The sequence below is a fragment of the Chlamydotis macqueenii genome, chromosome Z (genome assembly GCF_036417535.1).
Source record: "Chlamydotis macqueenii isolate bChlMac1 chromosome Z, bChlMac1.mat, whole genome shotgun sequence".
NCBI lineage: Eukaryota > Metazoa > Chordata > Aves > Otidiformes > Otididae > Chlamydotis > Chlamydotis macqueenii.
In genome coordinates, this window is record NC_141593.1 from 59,595,162 (window position 1) to 59,608,475 (window position 13,314).

Below are 13,314 nucleotides of genomic sequence, written 5' to 3' on the forward strand. Positions count from 1 at the left end.
AAACAAAAAAATTGGGATAAAATATGGGGGGAAAATGGTCCTTCTAAATGTACACCTAACACATACATGAAGCAAAACAGGCACTAATCTGCAGCAGTAAGCATGGAGGACAGCAAGTGTAACACATACTCACAGTTGCCCTATACAAATCTGTAGGCAGGTTGGACAGCCTAGTTCTCTCTTTCATAGTAGGTAATGGCCCAAAAGCATCTGTCTTCCACTTCAATGTTGTATAAGAATTTGAGCTAACAGTAATACACTGGGTTTTTTTGTAATATATTAAAAGTGAGCATTTTAAAAGCAGCATTCAGTGGTTCCTTTGACTTCATTCAAATTACCACTGTATTTGCATTGCCTTTTAGGCATAGCAGCGTGACATGACTTTTCCAAGATGTCACACACCAAGCAAGTAGAGCTGAGACTGCAAATCCTTTCTATCTCATAGTTTAGAGATCTAGCCAAAGGCACCATGTAATTTTGGGAGCCTGATATTCCCATCTTCTCCTACAGGCTAATCTCCCTGGCTGGGCCCTGTCTCCCAATTCACTAAGCATTAAACACATCACAGGAATTAAATACAGCCCATCGTCTGTGATAGGAGGTAAAGCCATGACTTAGAAGAAATAGAAAAGAAAGATAGTCTGAGCTACACCTTCCATGAGGAAATGTAACAAGCGAAATGTTGTATATTGCTTTATTGGACTAAAAGCCAACTGTGTTGTTTTGTTTTTTTTAAAGAGTCATTTTAGTTGTCTTTGAAATAAAACATAATAATATTTTTATTTTTATTTCCTAAATTGAACAGTTTTAACAGGTTCAAAATATTCCTACATATAATTTAGACTTTTACAGAAAATGGATTTTCAATAGAAAAGCTGTTCTGATGGGATATTTCTAGAGTATAAGAGTTGTGGATAAAATTTTTAGAAACATAGAAATCATTGAAGGCCTCTAGGAACAAAGAAATTGCTATTGTATATATAGAAAGATGTCTTTCTGTAATATGATCCACTATTTGCTCCATCTTTCCCCTCTTCTTGGACTTCTGTGTAATGCATCTGATGGGCCTAATAGGAGAACTGGAAAAACTTGTGGTGATAGTCTTAATAACAATGATGTTACAGATTTTTTTTTTTTTCATTTTTTGACAGTGTGACAAAGGTGTATCTGTCACAATTTAAAAAGCAACTCCACTGCATATTCTGGCAGAAACTTTAAAGCTCTGACCACAATCTATTTGACAGATCTGCAGACGTGTCACAGCTTTGAGCAGCATTGTTGATTGTCAATAGGAAGCCTTGTGTTTTAGTAGTTCAGTTTTTGATTACTTTGCAGCAAGTCTGAAGAAATGTATTTATCAATTAATTGAAAAGATACATTTATATTCTGCCTTTAGGTAAATGTTATTTGGGAAAAAAAATTTCTCTTTTCAAAGATTTTAACCCAAAATCTCATTGTAATTCCCTGCAGAAGTAGAAAATATTATTCCAAGACAAACCATTTTCTATAGGAACAAGTTTAACCTGCTATATGCAGACACATTTCAGTGAGAGAAGCAGCTGCTTATTCCAAGTCTGAATTAAATGCATAGAAATGTTCATTATTCATCTTTAGGGAGCAGATGAAGTCATGTCTGTAACTTTGACATAGCATATACCTGAGACCAGTGAGTGGTTTATAGCCTCATAAGCTGCAGGAAGAGCAAGAAGCCATCTTTGGCTTTTGTTTCTGCCCCCAGCCCTGGACATAAACTCAGATTCAGAGGAAATGCCTCCACAGCAGAAGGACCTTGTGGTGCCCTCCATGGATGTCTAGGCGACCACGGAGGGTGCACAGGCTGCACAAGGATCTGTACAGCCTATGGTGGTCCTCTGCATCCTCAAGAACAATCTACTGGGTGCTGAAATGCATGTGGAAAGGTTTTTGATTATGCTTCACACCAAATCATTAGACTCCTTATCATGAAAGACTGTCACCTACTAGTGCTCAAGGAGCCCTAGCCTTAGCATTTGCTGCCTGCTCCTGTTCCTTATAAATTAGCTATTACCATTCTGGAAAATAATTTTCTGTGTCTGGGGGACATTTCTCTGGAAATGTTCTGCCAAGCAGCAGTCAAGAAAGAAAATAGGAATTATTAGGAAAAGAGCAGAGAAGAAAGTGGAAAGCATCACTATGCTACAGTAAGTACATGATGTGCCTACATGCTGAATACTAAGTGTCACTCTTGTAAACTCTTATTTCAGAATCAGAAAATTCTGATAAAATTACAAAGTACATCAAAAAGGGGGAGTGGGGGGAGGGGCAGATGAGACCAAAACAGATAATCAGATGCACGGAACAGCATTTGTATGAGGGGACTCGCTGGGCTAGGAGACTTCAACCTTGACGGGAGGGAACGATATATGACAGGGGTCTATAAAATCTTGAATAGTTTGGAGAAGGTGAACAAGAAGTGGTTATTCACTATTTCTTATAATACAAGAGCTAAGGGTTACCCAATCAATCATGAAGTTTAAAACACTCAGTGGAAATACTTTATCACTTAATGCATAAATTATGGAACTTTGTGCTGTAGAGTGTTGTGGAGGTCAGTAGTGTAAATGGGTTCAGAAATAGATTAGACAAATTTATAGAGGAAAGCTCCATTAAACATCATCATCTGGATGCTTGCTCAAGAGGTCCTTAAGCCAGTGACTCCCATAAGAGAGAAGGATATATGTGGAGAAAGACTACTCTGTGCTTCTCTTGTTCTTTTATAAGTTCTTCAGTGTCCTCTTATGGGCTATAGGCTGTCAGGAAATGAGTTGGATGGTCAGAGTAGCTGCGGAGGATTTGTTCTTTTTGTTTACAGTTTTTTTCAGTCACTATACATATTACTTTTTAAAGGGCAAAGTAAGTTATATCTGGTACCTCTGTTGGACAAAGGCAAGTACCTAAGAACACTTGGCAAATGGAAGACAGATTTCTTATTTTTTTCTAGGCTATCAACAAGTTGAATGCTGAATCTCTCTGTACTATTCCTTAGTACACAACATCCTTTCTTTAACTGGAGAGACATGGATTTGATGGACCACTCAATGGATAAGGAATTGTCTGGATGGTCACACTCAAAGAATTGTGGTCAATGGCTCAATGACCAAGTGGAGACCGATGATGAGTGGCGTTCCTCAGAGGTCAGTGCAGGGACCAGCGGTGTTTAATGTCTTCATCAGCGACATGGACAGGGGGATTGAGTGCACCCTCAGCAAATTCACCAACAACACCAAGCTGTGTGTTGACACACTGGAGGGAAGGGATGCCATCCAGAGGGACCCTGACAGGTTGGAGAGGTGGGCCCGTGAGAACCTCATGAAGTGCAACAAGGCCAAGTGCAAGGTCCTGCACATGGGTTGGGGCAATCTTAAGCACAAATACATGCTGGGTGCAGAATGGATTGTGAGCAGCCCTGAGGAGAAGGACTTGGGAGTGTTGCTTGATGAAAAGCGGAACATGACCTGGCAATGTGCACTTGCAGCCTAGAAAGCCAACTGCATCCTGAGCAGCGTCAAAAGAAGCATGGCCAGCCGGTTGAGGGAGGTGATTCTCCCCCTCTACTCTGCTCCAGTGAGACCCCACGTGGAGTACTGCGTCCAGCTCTGGAGGCCCCAACATAAGAAGGACATGGACATGTTGGAGTGAGCTCACAGGAGGGGCATAAAGATGATCGGGGGCTAGAGCACCTCTCGTATGAGGACAGGCTGAGAGAGTTGGGGCTGTTCAGCCTGAAGAAGAGAAAGCTGTGCAGAGACATTCTAGCAGCCTTCCAGTAGCTAAAGGGGACTTATAAGAAAGATGGGGACAAACTTTTTACCAGGGCCTGTTGTGATAGGAAGGGGTAATGGTTTTCAAATAGAAGGAGACAGATTTAGACTAGATATAATGAAAACATTTTTTTTTTTGCAATGAAGCACTAGAAAAGGTTGCCCAGAGAGGTGGTAGGTGCCCCATCCCTGGAAACATTCAAGGCCAGGCTGGATGAGGCTCTGAGCAACCTGATCTAGTTGGGGATGTCCCTGCTCCTTGCAGGGACTAACCCTAGGGTTAGACTAGATGACCTTTAAAGATCCCTTCCAACCCAAACTATTCTATGATTTTGTGAAACTATTATTTCTATCTTGGTTAAATAGATTGGACATTCTCATCAAATACCCTAAGGTAATAGGAAAGGGCAGTGCATTCAACACATAATCTTCTCTACTGGTAGTGCTTTCAGCAAGTTTATTTTCCTTAACTATAAATCATCTCATTTCACTCAGAAGATTCATGCCATTTAAAGCACATTAAAAAAAAATTAAAAGAGTTAAGTATTTAAGTTCTAGTGATACTTTCCTTCTACCTTTTTTTTGTGTGTGTGTGGAAAGGGAGAGAAAGTTATCTGTCCATAGCCTTCAGTTACGACCACATATGTTTCTGTTCAATTATTATTATGCTGTGATAGATATCCAAATATATCTCCCTTTTGCTCCGCATGTAAGAGAAAATCCATTTGGCTGAGAATGTTAGCAATATAGAAATTTTGAACATTGCATTGTATCACATTCTTTGCTGAATCCAAGCCTCTATAACATAGAAAGATACCTGAAATTCCTGCATTATGATTGCATGAGTACTGTGTCCAGCTCTGGGCTCCCCAGTGCAAGAGAGACATGGACATACTGGAGAGTGCTATGAAGGGTCACAAAGATGCCGAAGGGACTGGAGCATCTCTCCTGTGAGGAAAGGCTGAGAAAGCTGGAACTGTTCAGCCTGGAGAAGAGAAAGCTCACAGGAGACTTCATCAATGTGTGTAAATACCTGAAGGGAGAGGATAGAGAAGTGGCTACAGGTTCTTTTCAGTGGTGGCCAATGACAGGACAAGACACAATGGGTATGAACTGCACAAATAGATGAGGCTTTATCTGAATAGCAGCAAACACTTTTTCACTGTGACCTGGCCAAGCACTGGCACAGGCTCCCAGGTAGTGGAGTCTTTCTTTGGAGATATTCAAAGTCATCTTTTAAGAGAGAGATAGGACTTTCCAGTGTCAGTCAGTCCATGTTTTGCTGCTTCTCATACCTGAAAAAAGAGGACTTTAAAATGACACCTGTTGTACCCAGATACTCAGTGTTGCAGTATTTCCTTACCTTCCTTGTAAAATAATACAGACATCAGTTGAGGAAATGCAAATAAAGGATAAAGGAGTGCTTACTTCCATATAAAGGTAAATTGTTTTTGTTTTTGTTTTTTTTTTGTCCCATAGTTTTACTGTCAAATTAATCCATGTAACTTCATGGAGCCTATCCATCCAGATCTCAGCCTTTTCCTTTAACATACTCTTACAGTTTCTGTACACAATTTTAGCTGATTGTGACATAAATTTTGGTGAAATATGCTGTTCCCTTAAGCTGAAATATATCAATTCATATTAAATGTTTTTAGAGAGGACTCTCTTTATAGCTGGCCTGTGACATGGCAGACCCAAATCCTTGCTGTGCTTAATTTGAAATTTTTCAGAATGAAAAACTTCGAAGCAGAGAGTTAAGCCTGACATCTTAGGTCAGTATTCGAACCATGAAACTATAAGGTGTGACAGACACACAGTGTTCCCTTGTACAATTTCATTTTCACAAAGAAGATCAGAATGTATTTTTTTAATCCACTGAAGAATAAATCCCAACTGAGGATTGACAAAGGTTACCACAGACATGGGACTCATCTTCCAGTCAACTCAATTTTAATATCAAGAATTTATTTTTTAAACATTTACCTTTATAATATTTTTCAGTCTTCATTTATTGCTTAATCTTTCAGGAAAAGAATGGTCTGTGATTTTAGCATTAAATTGGGACTTAAGAGCTTGTGTTAATTTCCTGATTTTTCCTTTGTGCCTTGCCCAGCCCACATTGCTGTTCTCTCTGGGCTCCTGCTTCCCACCTGTAAGACAGGATATGAGGCCTTTTTTCTGTCTTAATTTCTGTTGTTAAAGGGCATATGAAATTATTCTTCTCCTTTACTCAATGCTGTTAAAGCCTGGTTAGAGTGTTGTGTCCACAGATTTAGGCAACTACACTTAAAGAAAAATTGGACCATTTGGAAAATGCTTCATGAGAAGTGGAAAGAATTATCAGAAATATTGAAAAAAAGACTGTGTGAGAAAGGCTTTAATAAACTGCAGTTCTTTAACCTCAGGAGAAGCCAGGAAGAAATAGTTCTCCCCACCTTATGGCAAACATGATAAGAAATAACGATTTTAAATTTCAGAAAGATTTAGGTTAGGTGTTAAGGATTAGGTAAGTGTTAGTTGTTAAGGATATATAGCGAAAGCCTGGGGAAATTTCCCGAAGAAGGCTGTAGAGCTCAGTTTTTTAAAAAACTTGCTAGGTTAGCATCTGTTTGGAATGATGTAGTATTACATGCCTCCCATAATCTTACTTATATGTACCAGGTTACTTTTACAATCAATGTTACTGGTTAATACAGGTTACTGGAAAATGCTTCTTCATCACCAGTTCCTATATTAGTATCTCCTAAACTGCAATGGTAGCTAAATAAGGGCATGCTTGCAAATATCACCAAGAGCACTGAAAAGGGGATGGCCAGCTTGTGAAAGGGAATGATGCGATTTTTAGTTGTCTTCAAGATGTTATTAGTAAAAATCATAAGTTTAAATACCCAAAATAGACAATATGTTTACAATGTTCCTAAAATGCGTGAGCAGAAAGGGAAATTACCTGATTTGGTTGGCTCTGAGTTTTCTTTTACCTCATATGAAACTGGCAGGTGTTTCAGAGAGCCTTAGCTGGTTTTCCCTAAAACTTACCGTTTTTGGCTGTACTTGCAGAAGGAAGACTAGTCCAAGAAGATGCGTAATTTCTTTTCAATACAGACCAATTTTTGGGATGATTTAGATGAAAAATTTTCTCTGTGCTCATTTATTATTCATTTACCCAAGAAGGAAAGGCCTTAGCCCTTCTTCTGAGCAAACCGAACCATTTAAAAGATGTTAATAACTTCTGGGCCTGACCTGAATGGTTCCCACTACTATTCCATACTTGACTAAACCTTAAGAATTTAAAGTGCTATGAAGCCCAACACCCCTTTCCAATGATACTGGAATCCTGTGGCAAGGTTTTTAATGTATAAACTTCATATTTCATATACATACATACATATACACACACATATTTCTCTTCCTGTAGACCTGTACTCTTGCCAGCACAAAGAGGGTCTGATTAGAATGAACTTTCCAAATAACACTGCGGGGAGGGCGATATGCAACCCCACAGTACTGCAGCCAGTTCAGCATCTGCTTCCAGGTCAGCTAGGAAACACTTTGCATATGTGTGAATTTTCTTTCTGAGCAGCAATTTGTGCAAGAGTCTTTTTACTTGTGCCTGCCGCCTCCCATTATGAGTATAAGCAGAACGTAAAGATGTCAGCAGTTATTTGCTTGACAGTAAGCATGTAAGACAAACTGTTTGTTAATTTAGTGTTGTTTTTAATAACATGGTCCTCTGTTAAAAATGCAACTGAATTCTCTGGGGATTTAATATCCAGAGTAGTCTCTCCTGCAAAGCAAATGTAAAATAGGTCACCTAAGCTGTAACCATTTTACATCAATCATTAAATAAAATATCTCTATGTTTTAATAAGAATCAATATAGGCTAATGGCAGGTATACCACTAACAGTGTCCTCGCTAGTCATGACTCAGAGAATATTCCTTTAACAGAAACTACCTGTATTTTTCATTTTTAAAAATATGTTTAATAGACAAACTGCAATCAGCATACCAAAGGGATGATCTCCTCCACTGTGAGCATGCCTCAGCCACTATTATAGCACAGACGACTCCACTGTCCTTTTCCCCATGCTTCTCTTCCCATAAGGCTTTCCATACTGCATGGTGTAATCCTTGTCAACTCACATACCCACTAAGTTCATTACAGATCATAGCTAAACTGTAAAATAGTCCGCAGTGAATAACCCAGAATAGTTCCTCACCTGCAAATAATTACATTTTGCTGCATGAAACATGCAACAATTTTGCTATCAGCTGAATACATTTCAGAGAGTAACAAAGAAATAGAAACCTTTCATTAAATGAAAGGGGTTTTTTTATAGTACCAGTAAAATGTGCTTTCAGATCTTTGTGGGCAGAGTTGCAAAAAAATTTGGCTTAGTGATTTGAGATCTCCTACAGGGGATATTTAATTTTGAAACAGAAAAATGAAATCTCTCAGCTCGTGGATTTGTTGGCATAAGCTATTGAAAATGCGTTTGTCCAAGAAAATTGTATTATGTGTATGTGGAACAGTGGAGGGAAGGTTCAGAGGGAGGTTAGATGGTACTTATGACTGTTGTTAATGGAAATCAGTCTCCATTCCAGTTTCTAAGCTCACAAAATGATTTATTTTTAAATTATCTCAGTTAACTGTTCTTTAGCTGTTACGGAAAAAAAAAAGAACAGTAATTCCCCTCTTTTGTTTGAAACAGAGAGGGAAATCAGGTGAATTGTAAGAGCACCCGGTATATCAAAAGCATTAACAAAATTTAAGTAGAGCAGTCATCTTTAAACACATTCTCATGTTTCCTTACAAAACAGTAACTAGTGGGGTTTTTTGACATTCCCTTCAAACTGATAAAGAGAATATTTTGCATATGAACATGCAGCTATTAGTCATCTAACAGCTTGAGCCTGCACCATGCTAAAATGTCTTCTGAAAAATGCTCAGCATTGTTAACCACTATTGAAAACACCCTGACTACATCTGACTTAGTGATTCATAAGAGGCAACACAGCACCTTCTGCATGACTGGATTAAACAGCTATTAGTGGAGGGCACTGTGTAATCATCTTTGATTTAAACAGAGGGCCTAGAGGATTTTTTGGTGTTTGCATATGAAATATTCAGAATTAGAGATATAAAGTGAGAAAGTCATTGGTTCTTGTTCAAATTTAGAGGAACTTGGAACATGCATACTCTATTTAAATAAGACATACATAGCTAAAAGCTAGTGGAAATAAAATTTCTGTACGTAATATTTTGCACATCAGCCCAGCCAAATAGTCTATCCATGCAAAAGAAAAATTAAATTATAAGAAAAAACACTTAGGTATGTAAACAGTATTACAGAATCATTTTGCCTAGCTCCAAAAAACCTTGTTTCTGGTTTTCTTAACTTAATCTTTTTGTGATTGAGCAGTATTGCATATTTATTTCTATTCAGACTGCTCTACATAAGGTAGGAGTATTTTGTTCCAACTGAAAGCCATAAATTTCCAAGAAACCGCTCTGCTACCCAACTCTTTGTGATCATGTGTGGCTTGAGGGACAACCTAAGAACATTTAAAGCTGGCATGCAGAAGAATGAATATTATTACCAAGATTTTGATAGTTTTATATGTTGCCAGTGTCATATTAGTAAAATTTGGCCTAGAACTTTTAAGCAAAATATGCAATGAGTTGAAAATTACTAATGTCCTTTAAACAATTATAAAAGCCTAGTGAGATCTTAACTAGTTTTTATTGAAGGCCTTTAAAACCAGACCTACGACTACAGATATTGGGTATTAAAGACAAAGATAATAGAAGTATAAACAGTTGCAGTTAATTTATTCCTTCAGTCATAAAACTCTAAATGAAATCCATAGATAACAGAGTGGCAAACAGATAAAACAGAGAAAAGAATTATAGAGTTACAAATAATTATAGGTAGCTGTTGTAGTTTTGCCTCACTCGGGACCAAGCTACGCAGTCTCTCTCTCACTCCCTCCACCCTCCAAGGGAATAGGGGAGATATAATATAACAAAAAGGCTCGAAATTTGAGATAAGGATGGGGAGAGATCCTTGAAGTTACCATTATGGGCAAAACAAACTCGACTTGAGGAAAACTATTTATTTTTTATTATTTCTATTAAAACCAAAGCAGGATAATGAGAAAGAGAACAAAAACAACTTCCCTCCACCTGTCCATCTTCCTGGGCTTAACTTCATTTCAATTATCTCTACCTCCTTCCCCCTGCCAAGCAGCACAAGAGGAGAATCGGGAATGGGGGTTATGGTCAGTTCATCACACATCGATTTACGCTGCTCCTTGCTCTTCAGGGGAAAAAGTCCTCATATTCCTCCTCAGCTCCAGTGTGGCTGCAGTCCTTCGTGAAACTGCTCCAGTGTGGGTCGTTTTTCCATGGGGTGCAGCCCCTCCAGAACAGCTGCCACAGCAGGCCCTCCATGGGCCACAGCCTTCTTCAGGCATCCGCCTCCCTCCACGGGCTGCAGGTGGATCTCTGCTCCTGCGTGGGCCTCCATGGGCTGCAGGGGGACAACCTGCTCCACCATGTGCTGCACCACGGGCTGCAGGGGGATCTCTGCTCCTCTGTGGGCCTCCATGGGCTGCAGGGGCACAGCCAGCCTCACCATGGGCTGCACCATGGGCTGCAGGGAGCAGCATTACTGCTCCCCCTCCTTCTTCACCAACCTTGGCGTCTGCAGCCATTCCTCTCACAATAAATTCTTCACAACTGGCTCCAGCAGACGCCTCTCAGGTTCTCTTCACATCTCATCTCCACTTCTTGCAGCAGGGCTGGGCCAGGTCAGGCTCAGACGGCTGCCTGGTGGGAGGCCAGAGGGTGAGGGCCACAAGGCCCCCAAGGCTCGTGCCTTCCTCTCTCTTCTTCTACTTCTGTTGCTTTTCTTCTTCTCCTCTCTCTTTTTTTTTTTTTTAATTTTCCCCCATCTTAAATACGTTATCGCAGAGGTTTTATCAGGGAACATTCTGCTACCAATTAGCTCAGCCCTGGCCAGCAGCAGGTCCGCCCCAGGCCTGGCCGAGTCCACTGGACAAAGGGGAGCGACTTCTATCAGCTTCTTGCAGAAGCTGCCACTAAACAAAACCAACACAGTAGGGATCACAAAAGAGAATTAGATATCACACAAAGCATAAGAATGAGTAATGTATGACATGATTTGTACACAATCCAGTCCTGTTCCTAGTGAATTATACACAGAAAATATGTTTTCAATAAACTATTAACATATGAAAAGTAATACGCAAAAAAAACCTGCTAAGAAACATAAAGACATTTTGGCAACAGAGGGGACAATGAATGTATTTAGAAAATGGCTGTCTGGGGTTTTTTTTTAGTGGAGGTGCCAGTGCAGAGAAGCAGGACAAGTTCATTCCAGACGGCAGGAACTGCAAAGAAGCCTGTACACCTACCGTGTTTTATACTTCATGAGGGCACAGAGAAGAGATGGAGTACAGAATCTTTGGAGAGAGTTGAACCAAGATTAGGAGATACACAGTCTGTTAAGAGTTTGGATCAACTCTGTGAAGGTTTCAAATTCCAGGAAGGAAACTTCACGCTTAGTCTCAAAATGCATGGGAACTGATGGCCCTACTTAATTGTTCCCTTAAATTGATGAGGGAGGTTTCAATCAAATATAATGTACTGGATAAACACATTTTTCAAAGTTGCTACTAGGAGGTGTGATGGGGAGGGATGGCCAGCAGAGGAGGAAGGATGGCACAGAGGCTGGCTTACCAAAGTGACAAGCATTAGAAATCTGATAACAATACTGAATTTCCATACATTTCTTTTGGTATTTAACTAACTGCAACTTGCATTTTTTTGTATGAATACACAAAGGGTTTGTTTTCTTGGCTTGGGAATATTGCGCTGCTTTGAGAGAATGAGAAATGCAGCCAATTATATGTGGCTAACAAGAAATATATGCAAAATTGAGCTTGCGTCACTGTACATATTAACACAATATAATTAAATGGCTTTACAAAGTTTAATACTTTTGTGAAGATTATCAGTATACTTTTTTCATTAAAAAACCCCAAATTTGTTTCACACAAATTGTTTTTCTTTGCATACTCTGAAGCTTTTCTCAATTAAAAGCAATATATTAGAAGCATGACAGAAAAGCCATAAATCTGCATGTGATTTGCTTTAAAATCTAGAGTGATTGCAAATCATAAAAATGTTCAGACACTATGTTCCAGCAAGACACAATTCCTTTTAAAATCCATTGATGATTTAATAAGAGTGCCATATGGCTCTTCTCTTGTTGGTTTAAACTCAGCTACAGGCTTCTTGAAGAATATTTGTGAAGAGAACCTATCACGCTCAAATGTCACAGTGCTAATTCATCCCTCTCCCAATCTGTTTATAAAGACAGATGGCAATATGTTGGATTGTCATAAAAAAGTGGACTGCAGTTTAATAACTATATCTAGACATTTGCTTGGCAACTTGACTGTTCCAGAACTACCCATCCAGGTTCCCTACAGCATCACAAGGCACTCTTCTGTTCTATTGGTGGCCTAGCAGCAGCTATCAAAAATGGTATTCTAAATATGTTGAAAGGAAATATGCCCCTGACAGCTCAGCAGGTAATATCCCAGCAAAAATATAAAAAGCTTAGCATCAGCAATCCTTAACTAGGAAAAAAAAAAAAAGCAACCCCAAAACCAAACCAAATCAAACAAAAAAAAAACCCCAGGAAAATCATTAGATGTCCAAGAGACTTAAAATAATATTCTGAAGTTTTCATTTGCTTTTCTGGGGTGGTTTGATCACTGCTAATTTAATATGCTCCAAAACTGGGAATTTAAAGGCTATTTTCAGCTTATAACTTCTTCATATCAGTATAGTTCAAATACGAGAGCCAAAACAATTCCTAAATCAAGCCAATTTTAAATGAGAAACATTCTTCTGCACATTGACCTTTCTGAAAATAAAAAGAACGGTCTTCACTGTAGTGCTGGAAATTCTGACTTCTGCTTATAAATATGGGTGGAACCTGTGAGAAAAATGGCAGTTGACTGTCTTTGTTTTCACGAACAGAACTAACAGATTAGTTAACAGATTGAGTTAACTTTTATGCATGTTACCCACACTCAAATTATTGTAGTTACATTTTTACATAAACAGCATGGGAAAAAAATGAAACAGGTATAGCACACATGTGAGAGTAATGGAATGGTAGAAGGAAGGCACTACAAAGTCAGAAAGTACATGAGAATTTTTACCTCTTGTCAGCAAGTAATTTACTGTGTCACCATATGTAAATGGCTGATGATGAAATGAATCACAGAAAAGCTTCTAGCATAACACTTCTGTCCCACCAAGGCCTTTAAAATGACTTGTCACAAATGAAAGTGTAATTTTATGCATCTAAATTTGAAAAATGTAACTAGTTTGCATAACCATTCCACCATGTAAAGTTTCAATAAATAATGTAATTAACCCAATGTATTCTTTACACCATTAGTTAATAAAC